Source organism: Pipistrellus kuhlii, unplaced genomic scaffold (assembly GCF_014108245.1).
Source record: "Pipistrellus kuhlii isolate mPipKuh1 unplaced genomic scaffold, mPipKuh1.p scaffold_m20_p_8, whole genome shotgun sequence".
Taxonomy (NCBI): Eukaryota; Metazoa; Chordata; class Mammalia; order Chiroptera; family Vespertilionidae; genus Pipistrellus; species Pipistrellus kuhlii.
In genome coordinates this window covers 45,575,056-45,602,862 of record NW_023425584.1, presented here as the reverse complement: position 1 = coordinate 45,602,862, position 27,807 = coordinate 45,575,056, and the positions used below count along the sequence as shown (strand labels likewise).

Below are 27,807 nucleotides of genomic sequence, written 5' to 3'. Positions count from 1 at the left end.
CTCATTGTGTAACATGGGATAATAATACTTTGGAAATAACCTAGATAAACTTTCTCCTCATGGTAACTCAAATTCTTTCCCTGTATCTTCTCTGGCATTATTTCCCCAAGAAGGGGAAGCACAGTTGCCACAGAGAATGAGGATACGATATAGGAGTATTGGTGATAGGTAGGGAAGTAGGAAGTGGAGAGGGGAGAAAGGGCAGGAAAAGAAAAAAGAACAGGACTATAGATGTGATTGTCTGTCTTCCCCCTTAGAGGTTAGTCTTCAAGGGGGAGAGAGTAGGTACACTGAGATATCTTCCCAAAAACCCCAAACATGGCATGCCTCAGAGAAGTTCCCCATGTAGCTTGGTACATCTTTTTTTGTTTTTGTTTTTTTTTTAAATATATTTTATTGATTTTCTACAGAGAGGAAGGGTGAGTGATAGAGAGTTGGAAACATCAATGAGAGAGAAACATTGATCAGCTGCTTCCTGCATACCTACCACTGGGTATGTGCCTGCAATCAAGATACATGCCCTTGACCGGAATTGAACCTGGGACCCTTCAGTCCATAGCCAATGCTCTATCCACTGAGCCAAACCGGTTTCGGCTTCCATGAACTTCTTATGCCATGTAGGGCTCCACAGTTCCTGATGACCTTGAAGGAAATACAGAAGTGCTGAGAAAATACTGGGTCAGAAGATGCCTCAGGACTGAGTCAATTCCCATCCAAGCAGAAGGTCCAAAAGTGTAAAGTGGACCCTAAGAACCGACTAATAGATTTTTCAGCAAGTGTGATGAAAGGTACAGGTTATATATAATTTGATTTAAACATAAATAAATGTAAAATTCCCTATGCTTCAAGCTCTCAGACTTTTCTGGAATCTTCACATCTGTTACTCAAAGCTAAATAAAGCTCAGGAGGATTTTTTGACCCAAAGAAGGAAACATAAGGGTAAACAGATCCAATACAGTAAGTGGTATAACTGAGCCAGGTTTACAGTACTGGGGAAGCACAAAAGAGGACTGAACAGGTGGTCTTCTCAGAGTAGGTGATGTTTGAATCAGTCCCTGAAGGATGAGTTTTCACCAGGCAGATCTCACTTGTTTCTGTGCTGAAATGCCTCCATGTGGAATTTGTGCCAATTATGTCCCCTGAAATCCCTCACATATAAAATATCACTTCCTTCAAGAAGATTTTTCTGATCCTTCCCACTAAGTTTGATTTCTCCTGTCTCCTAATTTTCACAGGACTATTCCTTAATATCTCTATTTGTTACATACCTGTTTGTATACTGTCTAGTTCCGTCAACTAAATTACATGCATATCCCTCTGTCACATTGCCCCTATACCTTGTGTGTTCTAGTCATTCATTAAATGTAATGTTGAAGTAAATTGAGTAGTAACTAAATAGTAAATGATATGTTTAGGAAAATTAACTCTGAATGATGTGCTCTCTGAAGATAAAGTTAATGCTGCCTTCACCTTTTTATTCCCAGATTTCAGCACAATTTCTGGTAAATAGTAGGTGCTCAATGAATGCTTGTTATATTAATTGGGAAAGAGAATTGGAAAGGTAAACTGGGAGTTAGAAGAAGTGAGTTTGCGCGAGTTTCCATTCCAAGCTCTCTGGAAAAATTTCTTCTCAGATGGCACAGACCTTAGCCAGATTCTTCAGAAGAGTGTTAGTTTTCACAGGTGTTGACAAATAGCTCTGAGACAAATTTTGAGTTATAGGTAAAGGACATCCAGTCTCTAGAACTGTGAGGAATACATTTCTGGTTTATGCTACCCCGTCTAAGGTATTTTGTTCTGATAGTCCTAGCAAACAAATACAATATCCTTCCCGACATTGCAACTTTCTCCTGTCCTTCTAAGGGCTTTGTCTTCTTATCCATAGTTCATTTATATCTCATTCTGGGCAGGAGTAGTAGGAGGGAACCTGTTCCCCAGGTTCACATATGCTCAGGCACTTCTGCTCCCACTAAATTTTTGGCTTTAACCTTCTTAGCATTTTGAATCTTTTGTTCAAGACTCTATAGTCTTTGTTCCACTTGTTCAAGTTGGAATGATTGGAGCAGACAAAAGAAATATGATGTTTGAAGTTCTAGATCTCAAGTAAATATGTCATATATATTATCCTACTATAAATGTATGTGCATCTACTCATCTGTTTTTTTTTTTTTTTTCCGGGAAGAATCCATAGCTCTCTTCAAATTCTCAAAGGAGTTGATGACCACAACAATGTTACGATTCACTACCCTATTATTTTATAAAATGATTCACTTTTAAATATATAATTTATATACATTTTAGAAATGTAACTATTATGTAAATTAGAACAGAATGTTTATCTTCAATAAATGTAAATGGTATCACACTCATTTCCTTAGCTTAAAAAAAATCTCTTATTTAGTTTGCCATGAAAAATGAAGCTAAACTGTCTGTGAAATACTTAATTCCTTCTTCATGATCATCCAATCCCATGTTGAGAGATCAGAAAATCATATTATTACTTGGGCTGGGACAAGTTATCTCAGGGCACTACCAGACATGCATGTGGGCTCACACACATAGCCATCACCATTCCTCCTTATACAATAATTTACCCCTCTTTCTTCAGTTTACTAAGAGCATCTCCCATTAACATGAATACACATATACACAAGCAAGTGGTAATCTTAAGGTATGCATATCAAAGTTTAATTCTTCCAATATTAAATTCTTAAAAACTGGGATGGAATCAATGACTTGATCTACAAAGTTATTATTAATATAAAGGAAAAACTGTGGAATAAAAAAGTGCCTATGTCATACTTGGTGCTATGTTTTAGAAGAGATTTTTAGTAGCGAAGGATCATAAAAGCATTGAGTCCTCCTTATGCCATAGCAATCTCACCTGAAATAAAACTCTCCAGGAACAATGACTCTACAATGAAAAAGTAAGAGCTATTTCACTAACAAGGAGGGTGCAATGCCAGTGCTGCAGATCCTGGCTTGATTTTAGTGCTTTAGACAGCAAGGTAACTAGTGGGAATCACCTTTGGCTTCTGGCCCTACAAAGATATTTCAGAAGGAAATGAAAAATATTTTGTCCTTCTTTGGCAAATGGAGTTATGTGTCGGGGGCACACACGACTAAAAGCTTAGGTTTGTAAAATGGATGCTGAATGAGTTTAATAAACCATAGAAACATTTGAATCCTCTAGGCCTATGGTTGACAAACTGCGGCTCTTTGGCACCTTGAATGTGGCTCTTCCACAAAATACCACGGCCTGGGCGAGTCTATTTTGAAGAAGTGGCATTAGAAGAAGTTTAAGTTTAAAAAATTTGGCTCTCAAAAGAAATTTCAATTGTTGTGCTGTTGATGTTTGGGTCTGTTGACTAATGAGTTTGATGACCACTGCTCTAGGCTTATTCAAGGAAAACTCTGCCAAATAACTAAAAAAAAAAAAAAAAAAAAAAAAAAGTAAATACCAGGTGAAAGATGGATTTTTAAAATACCAAGCAGTACATGCATCTGATTCATATCCTTCCCTCCCTCTTATCCACCCTCCTACCCGAATTCAAACTTCCTAGATGATACACGTAGGCACATCACACTTTCCTCAGCATTCCTGGAAAAGGTCTTGATCATCATGATGTTTTCTGGGTATTTCACGTTGAGTGTTAGGACAGTAGCTGTATCTTTCTATAACTCCTTTTTTTTTTTTTTTTTTTTAAAGAAGAAATGGCTTATTTCAGCACTTGGCAATCTTCATAAACACACACACACACACACACACACACACACTTAAAGTTAGAGGACAGATATGCAAAACAGCTTTTCAGTGTAGTGACAAAGGTCTGGCACTTTGATGTTCTCTTAAAAAACCCCCCACAATTTAAAAAATTAATTAAATTTTTATTGATTTCAGAGAGGAAGGGAGAAAGAGACAGAAACATCAATGATGAGAAAGAATCATTGATTGGCTGCCTTTCAGACGCCCCCTACTGGGGATTGAGCCTGCAACCTGGGCCCTTGACGGAATCAAACTCTGGACACTTTAGTTCCAAACCAGCTAGGGCTTTGATGTTCTAATATTCTTTCAATCTTATGTTTTTAAGAAAAGGCTGAAACAGCCCAGCCGGTGTGATTCAGTAGTTGAGTGTCAACCTATGAACCAGGGTATCATGGCTCAATTCCTGGTTAGGGCACATGCCCCGTTTGAGGGCTGAATACCCAGTGTGGGGCATGCAGGAGGGAGCTGATAAATGATTCTCATCATTGATGTTTTTCTCTCTCTGTCTCCCTTCCTTTCTAAAGTCAATAATATATATATATATATATATATATATATATATATATATATATAGTCTGAAACTCTTGTTCCATGAGAAAGTTGTATAATCTTTTTTAAAAAAAATATATTTTATTAATTTTTTACAGAGAGGAAGGGAGAGAGATAGAGAGTCGGTGAGAGAGAGTCATCGATGAGTCATCGATCAGCCGCCTCTTGCACACCCCCTACTGGGAATATGCCCGCAACCAAGGTACATATCCTTGACCGGAATGGAACCAGGAACCTTTCAGTCCCCAAGCCGACGCTCTATCCATTGAGCCAAACCGGTTTTGGCTAAGTTGTATAATCTTGATAGACCTTTACAAACAGGATTTATCTATAGTTTCAAGCCCCAAGTATGAGGGGTGCTTTTCCAAAATGGGTACGTCAGCCCTGCCCCATGGAGGAGACATCTGCCCAAGGGGATCCACCCGCCCGCAGTCCTGCAGGACTGTTTGTCACTCACCCTCCTTCTCCTGTCCATGTAGCTCACCCGGATGGTGGCTGAGCACAGCAGAAACAGCCTGAGGAGAAGGAAAGAGAAGGGCTTCAGGAACTAGGGGAGAAAATGGGACAAGCACAGTCACTGGCCCATAGCGCTTGTTAATTCGTTCTGTAAACATTTATGGAAACCACAGCATGTTAGGCATTGCTCCAATCTCTGAGGAAGACTGATGGGAAACAAAAGAAAACAAACCAAAGTCTCTGCACTCATTGATAAAGCTTCTAACCTAGTGGCAGTTAAATGTTTGGAGGGAATGGATGCCTCGATCCAGGAAGTGACAGCAGGGGTGACAGCTGGGGGACAGCTCCAGCTTCCCGTTTTGGGTAACTGTCAATACAGACTTAACCCCAATCCACTTCACCGTCCTCATTTGGGGATTCCAGTCTCTCTGCGTGGCAAAGGTAGCCCGTGTACACTAGCAAGATCACCCTTTTATTTAAAATACGAATTTCTAGGAGCCCTCAGCGAGGGAAGGCAGAGGGTGCCTGGGTGGACTGGCGCTCTGCATGCTCTGTGAGCCGCCCAGCTAAAACCTCCCCCAGAGCACCGCCAGGTGGCACCTGTAAGGCGCAGATGGGGACGCTCATGTGCCCCACACCCCGGAACAATCCGGCTGCTGGCCTTTCCCCGTGGGCCGTTGGTGAGGAAGTGGGGGAGTGTTAGCCTCCATTCAGACCGTGTGATCACGTACCCCGTTCTCCCGACACTCTAAGCACGCAGAGCGCAGTGTGTCCCGCGCACTAGGGCTGCCAAAGGCGCACAAGCTCGTTGGGATTGGCTGGGCCCCAGCCATCCGCCGGGACCTGGGGATGGCGGCGGGGGGCCGTGGGCTGCGCTGAGGTCTTCCCTCCCGGACTTGTCCCCGCGAGGAAGGAGAGGCTAGGGAGACGTGTCCCAGGGTGGCGGCAGGCAGAGGACCGAGGACCCGAGGACCCTGCTCCCCTCCACCCCGGCCTCCACCCCCTCCTAGGTGGCCGCCTGAGCCCTCCTCCCGCCCCATACAGAACCCCGTGGTCTCCCCCGGCCCGGCCGGCCGCAGAGGGGGGTCTCGGGTCACCCCTCGCCGCCACTCCCGGCCGCGCCACCTTCCCCGCACGCGGGGGGCCTGGCGGAGGGTCCGGGGGTGCGGGGAGCGCGCGGAGCCAGTGCGTCTGTTTGGGTCCTTTGGGCTGGGCGGCCGGGGCGCCAACTCCGCTCCCCGGGGAGCGGGGGACGCGCAGCCTCTGCTCGGCGGCCGGTGACATTGGGGGGAGGCCGCTAGGAGCGGGCAGGCGGGGAGGAAGGGGGCCGGGAGGGCGGGGGCAGGGGGGAAAGTAGCGGCGGTGCCAGGGGGCGTGGGAGCCGCGGGAGAGGCGGCCGCTCCGGTGACAACTTCTCCGGGGCGCGCGGGGGGCGGGCGGGAGCGGGAGCCGGAGGGAGCGGCGGGCGCCTCCGCCTCTGGGAGCCGCGGCCCGCGCCCCGCGCCCCGCGCCGCCCGCAGCCTCCGGGTCCGCAGCCCGGGAGCGGGCTCGGCGCTATAAATAGCAGGTCGCCGCTCGGCTCGGCGCACACGTATCCCGGGAACCGAACGCCGGAAAGAAAGTCGGGCTCCAAGAGTCTGCTGCTGCTGCTGCTGCCGCCCCCCACTCCGCCTGCGGGAGAGGTAATGACCTGCCGGACCGAGGGCTCGCTGGGGCTTGGCGGGGTGCGGGGTGCAGGGTGCAGGGTGCAGGGTGGTGGGGTGGGGGAGGACTGGGGGTGATTCAGGAGTCCTTGGGGCCGGGCCGCGAGCGCGGGGATCCGTGCTGGTGCGGGGAGCCTGTCTGTGTGTTTTGCATCAAGTTTCTCGGTCTTGCAGCCCCAGGAGCCCCTCCAGCCCTGTCGCCCCAGCCCAGAGGTAGGTTGTGTGTGTTTCCTTGGAGGCTGGGCAACCCTGTGGTCGAGGTGACCCTCCCGCGGAGCGCCCCTCGGCCGGGCCAGCGCGCATGGTCACCCCGACCCGCTCCCACCCCGGGCCCCGCTAGCCCTGACCTCCCCTTTGGGACACCTGCGGGGGCCCCGGCTCCCTCTCCACCTCAAAGCCGCCGCTGCCCGCCCTCCGGCCCCGTCTCTTCCATAAGGCGAGGGTCAGGGGTGGGGGTGGCAGTGGGGGTCACTAATACTGAGGTTTTAGTTGCCCCAAGTCCAGGGTTTTCCTCTCCGTGACCACCCCACCCCAACCCCAGCAACTCATTCCAGCAGAGAAGCCAGGCACGTCTGCTCTTAGCCACCGAGCTTCACTTGTCCTACCTCTGAGCTCTGTCTAAGGGGTTGGAGTGAGGCCGCGGGGTGAGGGGGGCTGGGGGGTGGGCTGGAGTTGGAAAACTGCGCGGCCAGCTCTCCAGACACCTCTGGCAGGAAGGCCCAGGCCCGAGGAGGTCCAGCTAAAACCCCGGGGTTGGTGCCCGCGCGGACTTTCGGGCTGGTAGCTGGGACTTAAAAGAGGATGCTGGAGCCACAAGACCCATGTTTGCCCTTCCCCAGGACTCTGACATCCCCTGCTTTGGGTGGTGCTTTCTGTGCGTACACCCCCGCCCTCTCCCCTCCTTGCTGGTGGAGAGGGATGGGCAGTTTCTGTTTGGGGGCAGGAGGTTGTAGAAGAGTGAGGGTGTGCATATTGAATAGGTTTGTGCTGCTGCTGCTGCTGCTGCTGCTGCTGCTGCAAAAACTTAACTGGAAACAGCCGCGAGGGGTTTCTGTTACTACTCTTGCTTGAATGATGCAGCTTCGCTCCTTTGCTTGTTTTTTGTTTTTTTTTTTTCCTTCTGGGGAACAGGTTTTCTCCCTCTTTCTGAGTTGTTATTTGAGGTCATTACATTTTATGACTCCAGGTGTCACAGTTTGCTTATCTTCTTCCTCTCCGTACAGCAGGACGTGTTTGAAAAGGTGTGGCTCTAGAAAGTAGGTAAAAGCCTAGGCAACAGGATAAATTCATCTTCCTCCCCCTCAAGATAGGCACTAGGCAGCCCTCTTCTAGCTGTACAGCGACAGTGCAAAGACCTTGCTTGTCACAGTAGTCTTCTGACTGGGTTCTGGACCAGAGATGGTCACTAGTTTGACATAATGCTAAAGCAGGATATAAGGCTCAAGGATTCACCTGCGGGCAGCTGGCTGGCGGTGTGCAAGAAGTTGAGTAGAAAGAGGTGGGCAAGTGGTCAGGGTCTCAGTAGACAAAGAAATGCATTACCTTGTGCTCCTTTGCGATCTGCCCCAGGAAGGCATTGACATGAATTCAGAAGAAATGATCCAGGGCTTTGTAATAAGTACCTGGGGGTTAAAAATGGAGTCGCTCGGCTTTGTAGTAATACACAATACTACTGCAATGGAATGCTTTCTCAGCATACTTCTTTAAAATGTGATTTAGAAGATTGTCCTTGAAAGGTTATGAAATGTGCATGTGAAGACAGTCTGGATGCTCAATGTCATTAGGAAACATATGTATTGATTGAAATGCTGCTTTTACTTTAGGAGAACATTCTCTTTGATTAGGCACATCAGTATTTACGTGTGTGATACACTAATGACCAATGAGGATGTCCATATTTATAACTGCATTTTGGTTTTTTTAAGTTTTGACGAAATACAAGAAAACCCAGATAGACAAAGTTTAGTCTAGTCCCCACCGCTGTTTAAGAAGCACATGTGCACAAGATACTTTTAAAATTTGGGTTTGAGCTTCACTTTGGAGGTGCAAATTGACTGAAGGACTTCTTCATTTCTCATAAGATTTTTTTTGTCAAAATATGCATAACATAGGCTCATCTGTTAAAACTTTGACTATAAAATAATGCTATTATGTTTTAGTTGTGTGCAATGGAAAATTATTATGCTTAGGGAAAAGCCAGATATTTGTTCTAAGTTGTGCAAATTGAAAGTAATTCATTTTTCATCTGAAAATGTTTCTTTTAGTTCAAGTATCCCCATTTGGGTAACAGTTAACTTTCTCTACTTTGAGCAAAACTCAAGAGGGCAATTCTCTTAAGGATGGAGAAAAAAGTGAAAATTGACCTCATATCTCTTAGCAACCAAGTAGATGTCAATTTCCAGGTAAATACCTGACATCTGAGATTACAAAGTTACAAAAATTACAAAGTCGTAATTAATGAGTAAAATGCTTACTGAATATCTATTACATTTTCTTATTTCACAGTGCACAATCCCCAGCCAGTACTAATATTACATATACAAATATGATTTTTTAATCTGTATGGAATACATTCTTGTCTTTCGTAACCATGGGGATATTAATAGATTGAAATGTGCTATTTTAAATAATCTCAAATCAAAATGTTAATGTCAGTTGAAAACTGAATCTCTCTGTTTCTTCTGTATTCTGTGCCTTTATTGTTCAACAGCCTTGGCAATCTGCTTCATAGACTCTTTTGTTAGTACTTGTTTATGTTGCATTAGAAATTCTTGTTTATGGAGATCCTTAGGACACACTCATAAATACACACACTTCATATTCAGGCTAAAGAAAATAATTAGGCAAATTGTTTCAGTTTAAGCATTTATTTTTTCAAAAGATATTTCTTTATTGATTTCAGAGAGGAAGGGAGGAGAGAGAAATAGAAACATCAATAATGAGAGAGAATCCTTGATCGGCTGCCTCCTGCACATCCCCCACTGGGGATCGATCCTGCAACCCAGGCATGTGACCTTGACCATATTTGGACCCGAGACCCTTTAGTCTACAGGCTGACGCTCTATCCACTGAGTCAAGCTGGCTAGGGCTAAGCATTTATTTTTAAAGAAATCCAGTGATGCTATGATTGCACATTGGTGTTCAAGAGGCACATCGCCTTTGTTTACCCAAACTTTACATACAATGTGTACCTGGAAGCAGATCAAGATATTTGAGAACATTTTAAAGAATCTGTAGAGCCTCAGGCACAATTTTCATTTGAATCAAGACTTATTTGTTCTTTTTAAAAAAATGTTTTTATTGATTTATTTTAGAGAGGAAGAGGGATAGAGAGATAGAAATATCAATGAGAGAGAAATATTGATTGGCTGCCTCCTGCATGCCCCCTACTGGGGATTGAGCCTGCAACCTAGGCATGTGCCCTCACCTAGAATTGAACCAGTGATCTCTTGGTTCATGGGGTTGAGGCTCAACCACTAAGCTACACAGGCCAGCTGTCATTTATTTTATATATTTTTACTACTTTGTAGGTTAAAGGGAGCATTTTAAAAATGCTTATGAAATTTTATTATTATAACTATATTGTGAATATCTGAAACTGCAGTGAGATTTTTCTTATATAAGACACAATTGTAATCTTACTTACTAGAAGTATCTTGTTATAGATGTTATACCATAAGGCCAATGAAATATTGAGGAGTGTAGTAACTTTAGACTTTTTTACAACTGGCTTTGTAATTTGACTGAACATTGAGCAGTTATGATAGATGTAATCCCAACAAAGGGTGAAGTGTTGGATTTCAATATCATATGTGTAAATCATGTTTTCCAATCTGTGTTTCTGAAATTGCAATATTGTGAGTAAGTTCTGTCTTTGGCATTGGGCAGCCATACCAACTAGGTGTCCTAATTGTGTGGTGGGTAGGGCTTTAAAATAGCCCTAAGCAGCAAGAAGTGAAATAGATTTGGCAGTAGTCATTTGGTTAAGCTGATTAAAGGAAATCTTGAGAAGTTTTCTAGATCAAGTGGCTTTGATCTGAGATTCCTTTGGGAATTTTCTAAATTAATGAACAAAAGGGAATGGAAACCATACTTCCCTTAAATGAGAAACAAACCCAACCTCCCTCTCTTCATTTTACTCTCCCTCCCTTCTTCCCTCCTTCCTTCTCATCTATTTGTCTATTATCTATCTATCTATCTATCTATCTATCTATCTATCTATCATCTATCTATCTATCATCTATCTATCTATCTATCTATCTATCTATCTATCTATCATCTATTTTTACCTGCCCTCTGGTTATTAAAATGAAATAGTGCAACAGGCCTAATATTGAAATTATTGAATAATGTTCTTGATTTTTCACATTTCCAGGAATGAATAAGTTTGTGGGATGTGTAGGCAGCCTTTGATACTCATGCTGATTTTGAATTATTGACATAACAACATAATGAAAAGTATCTAGGATAAAAATAAAAATATAATTCATAAAAAATTTACATATTAGTTGTTTTAAATATACCACTTATTTATAAATTTTAAGTTTTTAGAAGGAGAACATGAGATTTGTGTTTCTCAAAAGGGAGCATGACTTTAAAACTATGCAGTGATTGAAAGGGAATCCTTTAAATACTTTTCATTTTGAAAAACTTAATTGACAGACATATGAGCCTTTCACCTTTCACCTTAGTTCTTAAAACAGGTAGTTATAGTGCATTAAGTAGACCAAGCTGGGAACTACCATTGTAGAATACAGTGAAGCAAATAAAATGTACTCCCTATAACCATAGCAGAATCAATTCTTTTCTTAAACCATTCTTTCAGATGATTCTCACTTCAGTTTCATGGGGATTTACTTTTCTAAAAGCCAAAAGATCAGAGATGAGTTCTAGTGATTAGCACAACCAAAACACAAAAATTATTCACTGCTGGGAAAATCAAGTAAAACATAAAATCAGAGGTATCTGAAATTGAAATTACAGCCTGTAGATGAGGGGAGATTATAACTATGCTCTCAAGAAAGCTTGCAAGAGTCACTAGTGATTATTTAATATCCTATTAAACATCTTCATATGCCAAACTTGTTAGATAACCACACATTTCACTTAGAGCATTGGCATACATCACGTTCCTAACAAAATATATTGCATAGTTGATGCCCAGCATTAAAATATATCACCCTGAAAATTTTTTAAAATGTAATTCCAATAGCCTTCTTATATTGAAGCAATTATGAATAAACATGTTTCCAATCTTTCTGGATCAATTCGCTTTAAAATAGAGCATTCCTGCTTTCCGCAAGGCGTCCGGTGCCTTTGGATTTAGAGATGGTTTGCACTAGGTGGCAGTATGCAATGCTCAGTAGCCTTGGGTCATTTTCATTGCAACATATTCATTATTAAAGCTTTTCTTTTTAAACCAAGTTTATTTATATCATGCGTGAGCTAATGACATTAAGATCAACAGGCAGCTAAATCCTTAGCAGTATATTTAGAAGAGCTGTTGTTCATAATACTTTGAAGATTCGATTGTAATGGTTAATATACTCTGCTTTTATGCAGGATCTGTTTATTAGAGGAATTTTTAGGAATAAGTTGACTTAAATGTATGTGCCAAAATTCTGATGTTGACTAGGTTAAGTGAAAGGGGAAGGGAAAATTAAGAGATGATAGAAGAAAAAATATGGTCATTCTACAATAGATATTATATTAACCGTTTTCACTTTAACCCTGATCCTGTCATTACACAGGCTGATCGAATTCTTTCTAGGAGTTGAAGGCTGTAATTGTTCATTTTTCTCTATTGCCCTTGGGACAATGCAAAAAAATAAAAAAGTGCAGATAATCTCACTGACACTTCTGCAGAACCCCTAATGTGCTCTGTCACAGTGATGGCCTGGCCACCAGCATGACTGAATTGGATTAGCCATGTCATGCTATAATTTTCTGGTAATTATGACAGCTGAATTTATCTAAATCACTTTTTCTTGGTAAATCTGGATGTAGGCATCCCTGTCTTTGGCTGAATGATTAAATTATGGGTTATGGTAGAGTTAGTCAATGTATTCCATCATCTGTGCACCAGAACGGGACCTCTGCATTGTCTAGACACCTTATTGGAATCTCCTTCCAGATCATTATGGTAGGCATTTCAACCATGTTCGCTGAATGTGGCTGCTGTGGGAATGGAGATGAAGTGAAAAGTTAACCAACTTAAATTGGCCTAATTGAGAAATACATGTCTTTACCGAGAACTTTTTATTATGTAAAAATTAAAGAATAATAATAATTAAAAAAATAGAACGGTAAAATGAACTCCCAGTTCCATAGTTGTCAAATTATGGCCATTTTTGTTTTATCCACAATCCCATTCACTTTCTCCTCCCTGAAATTTTGGAAGAAAATCCTAGCAGTTATATCAAAGAAAATATACCTATGAAGTTGTTATTTACAAAAATAGATTTTATATGAAAGGCAGTTTTAAAAATAATGACTACAATATAAACACTACATGTTTCATTTAAAAAGTCAAAAATCTTGGCATTAGGTAAATTAAGCACTTGGATTTGTTCCTGGAATATATGGCGATTTTATATAATTAAGGATTGAATTTCAGTTTACATTCTATGTCATATATTTTTTTAATCAACAGAATCATGCAATTAGGTAGTTAGTATCTACTGGAACACATTAGGTAGTTATATCTACTTTAAACCAATGACCCCATTAGGCTTTTTAGGTTAGAATAGGTATTAACTGTCTGCATACCTGATCACCACAATTCTCTTATATACCTTTACTTCTACAGATGTTGTAGACATAACAGACCCTTGGCATATAAAATTTAGCTTGCATGAGTCATGATTTTACCATCTGTCTTAAAGGTACACATCATGTAGTAGTCTATAATTTGGCTGAGGTATGAACTTAAATCACCATCTTGAAAACGGGCGTTTCAATGCATGAGCCCAGGCAGTGGCCCAGCTGTGCCACCTGAGGAGGTTTTATGCTCTGGGTGTCATGGCACTTCATTTTCTCGGGCTAATTGTTCCTGGTGAGTGTGTTTGAGAATTTGAGAATTTGACAACTTGTTTGGTTCTTCCCTTTGAGAATGTCACAGGTCTCTTAAAGTAGACCTTTTATCAATAGATTTTGTGTAGGGTTGAAATTTCAAATGAGTAGATTCTTTTTTTCAGAATTCACAAGAAATTGACAGTAACCACTATGCATAAGTCTTTATAGAATTATGTGAGAAGAGAATTCAGTTGTAGATACAAAAGTAACTTGTATCTAAAGGATTGAGGCCACACTAATTTTTTATATGTAAAAATTATATAAGAAGCAAAGCCCCTGTATAATTTTCAATGTTTTCTTTCCCAGGCTAAGATTTAAAGACTGTTTTCCAAATTTATTCATGTTATTTACATTCTCACTTCCCTTTGTGTATGTTGAGTGAGAGTGAAGAATGGTGCATACTGAGTCCGGTGTAACGAGAAAGAAGTGAGCCAGTTGGCTTCCAGCTGATTTCTTTCATTCTTTTTTTTTTTTCCTACTCACTTTTCCTGATTATAAATGTAATAAAGCTTCATTGAAAAAAAATTGGCAAGTGGGAGAAAAGTCTAATGAGGAGGAAAAAAAAATCACCCAAAGACAGTATTGTTAGCATTTTATCATATTTCCTTCTTAAGATTTCCTGGGATTCTTTTACAAAGGTTGAGGTTATAGTGTATGCGTGTGTTTGTGAAAAAAAGAGTTCTGATTTTGTTCACTTAGAATTCTGTTGTTCAATTCAGTTTAGATATTGACTGAGCACCTACTAGGTGAAAGGTAGTATGCTAAACTCTGTTCCAGTTTACAGCCATGAATGAAAAAGAAAGCCACTTTTTCCATGCACATAATCACTTCTCTAACCTTTTTTTTGCTATCTGGTAGTTAGGCATATGGACCGTTTTCACTTGTTTAGCCATCTTCTCAACTTAGATTTTTATATTCTTTATTCTTGGCATTTGTTTCTGATAGTACATTGTGATAATTTTTTTTTGTATGACCCCATTTCTGATAGCCTTTGTCTGTATATTTCCTGTTTTTGTTTGTTTGTTTGTTTTTTTGTTTTGAGTGATTCCTAGAAGTAGTATTCTGAATAAAGAGTGTGAACCTTTTTTTTTTTTTCAAGAAAGATTGTACTCATTTTTGTTCTCCCTGGAAGTATATAAATCATAACTCCATCCTCACTAAAATAGAGGGATATTATTTTTTATGAATGTTTGCTAATTGGAAAAGTGAGATAATTATAACAATGTCAAAACAATAACATCATCAACAATAATAACGCTTGTTGAACACCTCCTATAGATCATCCATCATACAAGACCTTTATCTCTATTATCTCATTTAGTCTTTGCAACAGCTGTAAGAGGAGGATAAGGTCATCATCCTGTTTTAAAGGTTAGGAAACATTTTTTGAGAGAGTGTGTGACTCCCCCAAGATCACACAGCTGGTAAGTGGTAGAGTAGGGTCTTGGACCAAGATTGATTTTACTTTAAAATCTAGGTTTTAAAGTACTGTGCTCCACTATTATTTGATTAGGCGAAGTTGAACATTTTTGAAATGCTTATTTTAATTTGTACTGCATTTTTAAATATGAATTCATATATTTAGCCTGGTTGTATATTGGGACCTTGTTTTTTTTCCATAAATGTTAGTGTCCTTTAAATATTAGGGATACAGTCCCCTTTGCCATTTGTTATCTATATTGTTTTTTAAATAATTTTTTACATATGGAAATTGAAAATGTATGTGTAATTAAGTTGAATGTCATATTTCTTCCATTGCTTTTTTGCTTAAATACTTTCTCATTCATAAAAAAGATTAAAATTTACCTAACTTATTTTTCCCTGAAAACAATTTACATAGAATTCTTTAATGATTTTATTTTCTCTCTTGTCCACCCAACATTATTTTGGTGTATGGTATGAGATAAGAGTTAAATTGATTTCTCTTCTAAAAATATTAAGCATTTTTCAGCAGCAGTTTTTGAATAATCCATTCAAATTCCAGTTATTTGTGACTCTACCACATCATTGAATATATCATCTTAGTTAGAGATAAACATGCACTTTTACTCCTCTCTTTTTTCCCTGTCTCCAACCCTCCTTCCCATCGGGTGGGCTTTGGATTCTGGTATACTTATTTCATTCTCTTGTTCAATCAGTTCTTTATTGATATCACACAGATTTAAATGTTATTTGCTTAACATATGGTAGGACTGGTAGGTTCTTCTAGCTGATTTTCTTTGTGTTTGTGTGTAGCTCTTAAAACATTTCTTCTAGACTCATTTTAGAAAACTTGGTAAGACTACCCTCAAAATATTTTTGCACTTTAATTGAAATTTCATTGAGTGTACAAACAGAATTGAGCAGAATTGGCAGCTTTACAAGATTTAATCTCATTATCCAGGAGCCTGGTGTGTCTCTCAGTAAAGTTTTGATTTAGGGGATTTTTCATGCTATCCCATAAGGCCCTATGTTAGACATCAGTTATTGCCTAAATATTTTCCTTTTTCATGATTTACTCTTATGAACTGACCAGGGAATTCAAAGAAACCTAGAGGACTCCTGTTAGTAAAAGCAAGGCTTTTGTTGTAGACATAACAGACCCTTGGCATATAAGAATTTAGCTCGCTGTGGGCCCCCATTTGCTTTGCTCACTCAGGTTTACATATTAGGCCTCATAGCATCTCGTTGTCAGAACAGGGAGGTGCACAGGATACGTGAAGGGTTCTCTTTCCCATTACTTGGCTACAGCCTTGATCTAAAATATATTTAAGTTATTTTTCCTTAAAGTAGCCTAAGAAGATACACTCAGTATAAATATTTAAAACATATATATGTATAAATATATACCTATATATATGTAATAGTTTATTCTCTTCAATAGCTCAGTAATGAGATTTCATAAAATTGTCCAAAAATATGTATTACTTTGTATATCAACCAAATACAGTGCAGTAAGCAGCTCAGTTTGATATTTGATTTCCAGTTGTCAAATCTGACACAATTACCCATGAGATAATCACTTTTGGCCCATTCCAATGCAGTGACAGGGTTGGGTAACTTGCCTGAAGCTACAGCTTATTTATTTGAGTTTGTACTCCAGTTAGAGAGATTTAAAAAATGAAAATCCAGAAATATTTTTATATGCATAATTTGCTTATGTCTTTCTAAAATGCTCCACAACAATATACTTCAGCTCTCTTCCATTGACCCTGGTCTACAAACACAGTCTGCTGATTGGAATCACACAGAAGAGAAAGCCTTGCTTTTACTAACAGGAGTCCTCTAGGTTTCTTTGAAGCTGAGACTTGCCTATTCAGGCTAATGGTCCCCACCTCTGCTGGTGCCCCATCTCAGGAAGCTGCTACTAGGTAAGAAGAAGAAGCATTGTGTGTTGGGCTCTTAAGGCCCACTCACCGCTACCTCCAATTCCAGTTGTAGTATTTTCAAGAAGGGTTCTTTTGTATAGTATATTTAAGTTTCATTTGAGTTACAAGTAGTGGAGTGTGGTAAGAACTATGCTCATTTCCTTGTCTAAGACAGGAAGAACCTACTCATGGATGGGTCCTGTGTCAGATTCTGCTAATACCCACTTCCCATTTCAAAGGCTAGATAATTGAGCTAAACAACACATGAAAACAAATGAAAAGCTTAGAATTTGTTCTTTAAGATTTTCTAATTTTCATGCTTAGGTTTTTATATTTTCTTTTAGTTGAATGACTGAAGCAGCAGTGCACTAGCAGTGATGAAAATCCTCTCCAAGCCTTAAGAGGGTTTTTCTCCCACTTGTTCAAATTTCCTTCTCAAAATCTCTTGGTGGTATGGTGCTGAGAAAGAGTGTGTGACAGAGAAAAAGACAGACCAGTGTAGACAGTGCACAGCGAGGAAATTGCAATGGGATTCTCAATTACACAACATTTAACTTGGAATTCTAACTGATACAGACTTCTATCGCTGTGTTATTTTCTGATTACAACACATAAACATTAATTATATAAAAAATGATTTGAAAATCATTAAACACACAGTCTTAGTTCTGGAAGGCACCTTCAAAGAGCTTTAGTTTAACTGTTTCATGCTCCATTGTAGGATGACCAAAATCTGGGTTTCCTCAGGACTGAGGAGTTTCAGTGCTAATACCAGGAGAAACTTGGGCAAATGAGATGGTTAGTCACCTTATTTCCCTAAACATTTGGAAAGTTCAGGGAGAATGGTAGGTAAGTTTTCAAATGATCTATTGTACTCAGTAGAAAAAAGACAGTTTTGGGTTATGAAAGTATTACTTTTACATTATACAAATAATCATTGCCTCAGAAATGTTACAGAATTTGAACTCAGAAACTAGGTATTTTTTATTTAGGTATATATTTATTTATTCATAATTTATTCCCTGCCTACTTCTAAAGATGATTTGTGATGGCTTATAGTAAGACCACATATAAAGGTATTGAGTCTCTATAGCAGTTTAATGATAATATAAAAGATATATTCAGTAGCCTGACTCGAGGTATTGATAGTATGTCTTAAATGTTATATTTGATAATATGAATACTACACATGTAAGATCTGAAAACCATATTGCAACATTTAAAGTTACTATCCATTTCCCATGATCTTGGATAAAAATGTAGCTATTATTTGAGCAATTATTTGATATTACAAGTTTCCCACCGGACAGTCTGGTTGAGCTGATGAGATGGGGCCCAATATAGAAGTGCTCTGGGCCCCTCCAATCTGGTATGGCCCTTTTCTTTCACATGAATGCTTTTCATTCTGGGTTCACACAATCTAGCATTAGACACAATTGCATTCCGTTAAACACTGTTACATTTATTTAAAAACAAATTCGTATAAGTCTTTGTTTTTCCAAATCTAGATTAATGTGATTCTGAGAAAGTCATTATAATCTACCTGAGCCAGTTATCTCATCTATTCAGTAGAGATAATAACTACCTGATAGATTTATAGTGAGAATGAAGTGGAATTGTATATAAAAATGACTTATAAAATTATGCCATAAATGTAGAGTATTAAAAATATTGACAACCACTAATAAAATTATTTGTTTTATCTTATATTATTTGTTTTATCTTATGTTCATTTAGGGCTCAATTACAATTTTGAATATAAAAAAAACACAACTACAAAGTTCCATCTTGGATGGGGATGGGTGTCCAAATATATTTAATAGATATACTTGTTCAGATTTGTTAACATTTTGAATTACAAATACAATCAATTGACTTCCCAGGTATCAAAAATGAAATTGCTATATTTTGTATAGCACTCACCTAGAGTTTCTAGAATAGATGCCAAAAACATAGGCATGTTTAAAAATTTGAATTCAAACTGTCTTAGAGTAGGAAAACACACAAAAATATTAGGCCCTAGCCGGTTTGGTTCACTAGATAGTGTAGACCTGTGGGCAAAGGGTCCGGGTTCCATTCTGGTCAAGGGCATGTATCTTGGTTGCAGGCTTCTCCCCAGCCTGGTCCTTGATATTTCTGTCTTTCCCTTCTCTCTAAAAAGTCAATGAAAAATATCCTGATTAAACAAACAAAATATTGGTTTTACCTGTCCATAGGCAAGGTATATCTATTCAGTAGGTGACAATCTCTGCTCCTTCCACTGACCCTCTTTACTTATGTGTGTTATTTGCCTGGGGTGGCAGGCATTTGAGCTTATATTTCTAAACTAGAAAAACTAAATGGATTACATGTTTTTCACACTATCCTCATGTATCTTATTACATAAAATGAAGCTCCAGTAAAAAATGAGCAACATGCACGTCAGTGCTATGTTTTGTGGTGGGGTTTTTGTTTAAATATAGTCTATGGCTTCTTATGGTGTAAAGCCTGAGTAATACAGAATGATAGACTTGATACTCTTTTTGTAAAATGTAAGAACCTTTTACAGATTCTCATCCAAATATATAGTTATTTCCTAATGCCAAATAGAGGAGGGCTGAGGGGGTTATCTGTGGGAAAAGGCAAGAAATGTGCAAGTCGACTAGGATGAATTTTAGGCTAGTCTCCTTATCTGTAATCAGCTCAGCAGCACCCACCTTGCAAAGATGTTCTGAGGATTAAATATAATAAGGGATGTAAAGCACACGGTGTCCGGCCATAGTTAGCCTTCAATGAATAGTAAGTCTTCAAGCTATTTCATTTCTACGCCTAATACTTTTTATTATATGAGCGAATGAGAAATTGAGTTATTTGTTATCAGACATAGTATCTTCTAAATTTTTGACAATAACTTTTAAATGAAATCCCAGACATAAAATAGTATTTTCTGAGTATAGATGCATTTTGTAAGTGCACTTGAAAATATACCGTACTTATTGATAAAGCCAGTCAATGAAAACAAGAAGGTGCCTTTGCTGGACACAAATACAGGGTGGGGCAAAAGTAGGTCTACAGTCGAGAGTATGCAAAACACGGAATTTTTGTTCTTATTTATTAATTATTGTATTTTTTTTCCCATATGAACAACTGTAAACCTACTTTTGCTTAACCCTATGTGTAAAGTCTGGACTTATAGATAATAGTTTGACAATTATACCAGCTCCATAATTTCTTAATATTTTGCTTTGGTGTTTTTATTTGATATTGGCTTACTTTGTATTTTTATTTTGTGTCTTTATTTGTTTTAAATGGTTTTCTCCTCTTAGATTGCAAATTTTTCAAGAATGAGGATCATTTCCAATTTACCTTTTGGACCCAATGTCCTGTAGAATGCATGGGGCATGGTAGACCTCAAAATTTTTCTTATTTTACCTGAGAAAAACCACAGTTTTTTAACGTCCGCTGGTATGTAAAGGAGTTAGAGTTTGAAAAGGAAGGACAAATAATAATACAATAAAATAGTTGATCTAAAAATGGTCCTTTCTTGATGAAAGCCTAGAAGAACTTGAATCTGTTAGTTAAATTCTTGGTAAACCTGGGAAGAATCTGGTCTTTAAAAAGTGCATGCATGTGAGTGTGTGTGTGTGTGTGTGTGTACGTGTGTATGTGTACTTATACATGCATGCTTGTATGTCTGTGCTCATATATGCTTGCTCCTTCATGCATATGAGTTAGAGGGTTGTGAGGGACAGAGTGAAAGAAGTGGGAAGGGAGTAAACATTGCCAAGGCCGTGCCATATGTCAGGCACTTGCTGAGCACATGGCCTTGAATATGGTTCTCCCTTAGTGGGGATTTTTGCTGCATCAGAGCCTGTTGAAAAATGACCCCTGAAATGTTTATCACACTTTGGCAGGAGGACTATGGAAAACAATTGCAAACTATTTGTAGAACTGTGGGGTCAACTTCTGTCTTTGTGAGGCTGAGTAATTTGCAGAGATCTTTATTACCCCTGTCTTATCCATCAGAGCCAGCAATAAAAGCTAAGTGGGGGGAAAATGCATCCTCAGGGGAACTTGCCTGATCTATTCTGATAAAAATAACGATACCCAGTCTTTCTTGAACACTGTGATTGCTTCCCTTGTTTTAACTTTTTAACTCCCCACCATTGTATGAGGCAGACTGATATTATTCCACTTTACAGGTGAGAAAATTGAGGCACAGAGAGGAAGTGTAACGTGCTCCAGTTCCATATTTAGGAAGTGGTAGATCCAGGGTTCTGAGCAATTCCTTCAGCACCCATTACTCAGGACACTACCCTGGCAATCTGATTCATTGAATATCAGCAGCAAAAGTAAGAGGAAGCCTTATGTGCATACCAGCCCCATGCTGGGAGTTCTTCCCTGGAGCTTCGATGCGAAGGAAAGGAAAAGGACAGCCTCTTGTGGGTGGCTTGCAGCCATGGGACGGGGCAGCATGTGCTCTCCCTGTTGTGCTCATGAAGGGTGAAGGTGATTGTTCCAATCCAGGAGGGAGGCTGGGTAAACACAATGCAGGTATCTGAGGGAAGGTTCCTTCCCTTTGCATTTGTTTCCAACTTTAAGTTGGGGAAAAAATTGGCTATTTAGCTCTGGTCGGACCAATCTGTTGAAGAAGATACATAACCTGAAAAAAAATATTATATATGGGTAAAACAGCTGGAGACCCTATGATGATTATGAGCATACAATTGCCTTGCAGTTGGAAACCTTTAATTATGCACTTTGGACATTCTAGCCAAATTTTTTTGTGGCCTAAAAAAATCATCATAGGTGGAAAGAAACATCTGCTGTGTTTCAGGAGAGCTGTGGAATCCGATACACTTCATTTACTCAGTTATTGTACACGCGTTGGGCACACTTACAGATTTTACCTGTCACTAAATTTTCTACTCAGAACATTCCACCTAAGCAGAAATAAATGTTCACCTCTGTAAAATCCAGGGGTTAAAGCCATCTACAGACGTTGGAAGCTAAATGTGGAAAAGCCATTGTACAGGCTCAATTGTTTTGCCTCTTGCTGTGTTAGGAGATAAATCTTGCGCACAAAATATATTTTGTTTTTAGGAAAGACTTGTTTACACTGTATGGTGCCAGTGATGCTCAGGTTTATTTGCACCATGGCTACAGATACCGTGGGATTTTACCCACGCTGTTAAGAGCAATATACTTGAAGAAAATGAGCACATCCTGGGTGACAACTCTTCATTAAGATAAGCATGCATCAAATCTCATTTTTTGAAGAATCCTCATGATGGAAGACAGTGTCGTGAGCCAGCACTGTGTGACCATTGCAGATTTGTTGGCTAGTCTCTATGGGGAGGTTCATTTGCAGATCACCCAGCATAAGGCTTCATCTTGGAAAGAGGAAAAAAAATGCTTTTTGAAAAACACTAGAGGAACTGGTGTTGTTAGGCTGATCATAATTCATTGAAAGCACGAGGGGATCTGTGTGAACCATGTTCTTTAAATTAATGGATAGCGAGAAGTCTTTCCTTCACCCTTGTGAATTCTTGTAGAAGACATTTGCAGAGAAATTACTGGAGCTGCTCCCCCATGGGGAGATTAATGCTTTAATATGCAAAAGCAGACAACTCACAATTCCTTTTCTCAGTGGCACTCTGAGCTGCACAGTCTTCCTACTTTATTTCCCCCTTAGAGCTTGTCTTCCTAAAAACTTTTTGTGGAGTCAGATAGAGCCACTAATGCCAACCCATATCCTTGGTTCTACACTTGAGGATTCTACTACATGGGACAACCAAGCGATTTGTGGCCTAGATCTGGTGGAATAAATGTCTTTGTGAAGTATTGAGATTTTCCAGCTCATCCATTTAAATTGACCAGCATTAAAATTAGGCACTGGAAAATGGTGTTAGGGCAGGATGTACCTTTAGGCCCTCTTAACTCTTAGTTTTCCATAACAGTAGAAGCATTACCTTTAATACCCCACCACCAGTCTACTACGCTCATGCATCTTGTCCCCATCCTATCTTCTTTCCTGTGTGGCCCCCTGATTTCTCAGGGGTGGCCCTCTACATAGCCATCATTCTTAATTTCCTGGGTCTTCACTTCTCCGACTCCTTCCAATGAGCAATGAACATGCTTATTTTCATATGTTAACTAGAAGAACACCCACTCTTCTGCATATTCCACTGTAGCTTGGATAAAAATGTGTATATAAAATAGCTTGGATAAAAATGTGTATATAGGGTGATCACCAAAATGTAGTATATACACACTTTGAATAATTTTAAAGGCAGTGTTTATTAAAATATATTTCATTTTCCAAATTGAGCTGTCAGCTGTTAAAGTGTGTATGCATTTTTTTGGGGGGGGCAAAAACATATATATATATATTTATATATATTATATATATATATATAAATCTATATGGTGTCTGTATATTATAAAAATGTGTGGAACATGCTTGTGCCCCTGTCTTCCTATTCTACACTGCTCTTTGATTGGAACTGCACTAGATCCTTAGATTAGTTTGGGTAGGGATGACCTCTTAAAATGTTAATTATAATCTTTGTATCCATGAACATTCTCTCTTATTTAATATCTTTCAATACAGTTTAAACATTTGCTCTATAAATGTCCCCTCCATCCTGTGGTAATTTTATTTGGCACCTCAATTTTATTGTAGTTATTTAAAATGGTATCTCTTTTAATACTACATTTTCTTACTGTTCGTTAATAGTGTATAGAAATATTGATTTGAGTGTATTGATCTTATAATCAGCTACTTCACTATACTATCTCATTCTAAAATTTTCCCCTGTAGCTTTTGCTGTTTTGTAAGTACACTTAATATAATTTAGAGTTTATTACTAGTAAATGCTCTTGGTTTCTGTTTGTTTCGAGCTGCCTTTGTTTTGGACTTACTGTTGAATAATAGGGTTATGCAATTCCAAATTGACAGTTTTTCAGCCCTTTGAAGATATTGTTTCACAGTTTCTGGCTTTTACTGTTACTATTGAGAATTTTGCTGTCAGTTTAATAGCCATTTCTTTGTAGTGATCTATCTTTTCATTCTGGTTAGGGAGGATAAAGGGGAACCACAAGGAAGACAAAAACTCGGAATAACAGCAACAGAGTTGTCAGGGAGGACAGGAAACTGGAAGAAGAAAGGGTTGTATAGAGCAATGACCTTCTGTGACCTTCTGACCATAGGTCCAGCCGGCCTTGGAAACATCACAGAGGAGCCAAGGTTATAATACCTAGACTACTTCCCCTCCTCTTCTTCTCCTGCTGTGCTCCACATTGGCCATACCCCATCAGAAGCCAGGAGTCATAATATGATTAATATGATGCTAAATACAGGTCAGATAGAAATAGGGGGATGAGAGCATGGTGGGAGAGGGTGGGAAGACTGGATCTGGAGGGGTCAAAGAAGATACTTAGCCCATTCTATTTAGTTTTCTTTTCTCTTCAACTTTGTTTTGGTTATTTTGGATCATTATTGGTCTTTTCTCAAATACAATCCCATCTTTTATTTCTTTAGGCATTCATACATTGTTAGTTATTAGTCTGTTGGGTCTGATATCTTAAGTCTTGAGGTTCTACAGTTTTTGGTGTTTCTGCTGACCCTTGCCATGATGGCTTGTTATCTTGGGTTTATGTTCATTTGTTAATATGAGAACATTTTTTTGGCTAAAATTAAAATGTGAAATTCTAAAGGGACTTGAGTTGATGATCCTTTTCTTCAGAGGATTTGCGTTTCTTTCTGCAAGATACCATGGACAGTGTCATTTAAACTTAACCCAGTGTGAAAGAATAATTAAACACCCAGTTTTTCAGAAAAGGCTTTCATTCTCTCTCTCTCCCCTTTTCCCCCCAGTTCAGAGCCATGACGGAGGCAGACAGATTTCCTCATGTGTTCCCATAGTTGATGTGCAGGAGTTTTCCAGCTTCACCTTTCACAAACAGTACTGCCCTTGGGCAGTCTGTGTGCAGCTCAGGGTCAGCCTCCTCTCGGACAGGTCTCAGGCTTTCTTTGAACACCTGTTCTTTCCTATGGGACCTTGGTTTCCTCAAGGTCTAGTTTCCTGGTTTTAACATTTATCCTACACTATCTTGATTTATTATTCATTTTAATTCCCATTGAGGGACTTTATTTAATTTCTTGTGGACTCAGCATTGAAACTTTTATATTGCAATTGATCTGAAATCTAGGACTTTGGTATGAAAGCAGTACACTAATTCCCCTGTTTGTCACTTCATGTCTTGCCTTGTCATCTTTCTCAGTGTAATTTACCTGCCTGTCCTTTAAAGTTTGAGGTCCTGCAGAGTTCTGTCCAATTCCCTATTCCTGTATTATCTTATACTTATAAATTAATTATTACTTTAATTCACCATCTGTTGTAATCTCCGTATGGGCAGGGATTGTATTGATATTTTCACCAAGATCTCCTTTGTGTTGAGCATAATATCTAGCACATGGCAAGTATCCAGTTCATATTTGTTGAATGAATGAGTGATTGGAAGAACTATTAATGTGTCTCAATAGAGAATGGTTAGTTCATTGTATTCTAGGGGGGTGAGGTTGAAATAGTAATGGTACATATTGGATAAATCAGTTTCTTGAAGTTTGTACTTCTCTTCAGGAAATACATCTATACCTTTGGATTTGTCTCTACTTCATGCTTCAGGCAATGCTAAGTATTTTTACCCCACCCTTAAAAATATGTATTTCTGTAATGTAGTGAACATGCAGAATTCTGAACAGCTTCAGTCGGTAATGGGATTTTTCTGTCTGCTGAGGGGGATGTTATTGCATCTCTCCTGGTGAATAGTAACAAATTATTATTGGCGTTTTTCTCCAGTTAGTATGAGGACCTTCTAGTTTGCGTGTGACTTTATTAAATTTGATGGTTGGTCTTGAAGACTTAGCTTCAAGTAGAGCAGATAAAATGAAATTAACTCCTGCTAATATTCAGGGCATGCATCTCCTGAACGTATGGGGAAGAACTTTAAGTGCATAGGGGTAGAGAGAGGGCTGGGATGAAATCCACCTTCATTAACATTGCCCAGCTCTTATGCTAACAGCATGGGACTGGCTCATGTCTAGAAGATTCTTTTCTCAAAGAACAGTATGGAGAACAGGCTACAGCTGTGTAGAAGCAAACCAGAGACTGACCCTCAAAAATAAAAGAACTTCTGGCTTTTCCAAACACGAGATGACCGGCTTTGAAAGCAGGTGACTCTTAGAAGCAGTAAGGCAAGGCCTGATCTGTGTTTCTGAGTGAGCCTTGGAAACAATGGTGGGAAGATAACTTTGGGAGCAATAGATGCTGCAGAAAATCACCAACAGGCCTGTGGACAGAGGTGCCCCTGCACATTTTAGCAGCTACAAAGGAAAGGCTATTTCAACCACAGTGACAAGCTTCTAAGAGCTTTTAAAGATGAAAATGGTCATTGTACTTTATCTTGGCTATTTTAGGGAGCTTGCTGGGTCATTCATTTTCCCTGTACGTCAGAAGCTGGAGAGTTGAATTTGTGAAGACCAGAGTGGTGAGAGATCTTGTCAAAGTGAATAGGAACACAGGCTCAGCTGTCTGCGAGTGTCCACCGAGAAACAATAGTTGAAAAGAACAGTATTATAGATGAGGACACTTTTAACGAAAATATCAGAGAGGCAGTGCCTGTGCAGCCGGGGGAGAGCTTGTGATGAGAGTGGAGGAAGTTTTCTGTTTGTTTTGCTTGTCTGTGTTTGAGTTAAAGGAAACAATTTAGCCTGGGGAGAATGAACAAGGGCATGGGGCCGTGCCTGCTGGGACTGGAGATTTGGGGAGAGCTGGCAAAATCTCCAGGAGCAGACAGACCTAAAGCACAACAGCTTCTCAGTAAAATGCTGGAACTGATGCTATTAAGCTATTAATCCTTTTGTGGCATTGTCCTGAAATATGAGAATATGCAGAACGAAGACCTTGTTTTATGAAATTTAAGGGTATATGAGCCTCATTCTCCCATGCAGCCAAATACGTGAATGAACATAATTACACCAACTGAAGCTTAGGGAAAAGATTTATTATCCTTAAATTTGGGCTTCGAGATGTGGTCATTGTTTTTCATGTGTATGTCTGTTTCACAGGTGAGTTTGTTAACCTTCTTTCCAACAGCTTGCATTGGAATTATATTTGAGCCTATCAGTGGAAAGTGGTTCAAATAATCAAATTAAAAAGAAGTTACGCATCTAGAACAGGGTACCTAAACAATGAAACATAGGAAAAAGGGCTTTTATTTTCCACATCTGCAAACATAAGAAACTGGACGAAGGGTCACTGAGATTCCTCCTGACTTGAGTGTTCACTGGGACATGGCTCTGAGAACCTGCAGCTTGCATTTCCGCCTGTTTCTTCATTGCTGTGCCCCACACTGCAGCCTGTGGCCAAACAAGTCAACTTGATTTCCCCCACGTGAACTCTCCCTGCTTGTTCGCCTTTTCTTCCTTCAGAGCATGCTTCTTTTCCAGTTTTGTCTCTCAAAATTCTACCCAGGCTGCAAGGTCCAACCCAGGTCCTACGCCACTCTTCTGCAAAGCCTCCTCAAGATCCCTCTCCGAACGTGTCAGTGCGCCAGAGCACAGTGGTTCTGCGCTAGCGCTTTCCGCATGCTTCTTTGCACTATGTTTGTTTACATGCTTACTCTTAACATCTGTACTGGATTGTCAACTTCTTGAGGTCACGACTTCTACTGCGACAGTCCCAGTACTAGATAGTGCCATGCTTTGCAAATAGCAGGCATTTCCTATTTATACATCGAATTGAACGTTTGGTAAAGAAAACAACTTGCCTTTAGATTAAAGCTAGCCAGAAAAAGTGACTGTAACATCTTACATTTATGTACTGTATTTAGTGAAAATAATAAAATTATATGAGCTAGAGTCTAAAAC

General features: G+C 39.6%; 1 protein-coding gene across 2 annotated transcripts in view; it reads left to right on the top strand.

The window, feature by feature from the left end:
- The first annotated feature begins 6,190 nt into the window (after nucleotides 1–6,190).
- The window catches only part of INPP4B (inositol polyphosphate-4-phosphatase type II B), a 560,042-nt gene continuing 538,425 nt past the window's right edge, over nucleotides 6,191–27,807 (top strand). Inside the window, exon 1 of one of the 2 annotated variants that reach the window (XM_045576850.1) lies at nucleotides 6,191–6,453. The gene's annotated coding sequence lies outside the window, so the exon portion shown is untranslated. The remainder of the gene's footprint in view (nucleotides 6,454–27,807) is intronic. The other variant, XM_045576851.1, reaches the window with a different exon arrangement.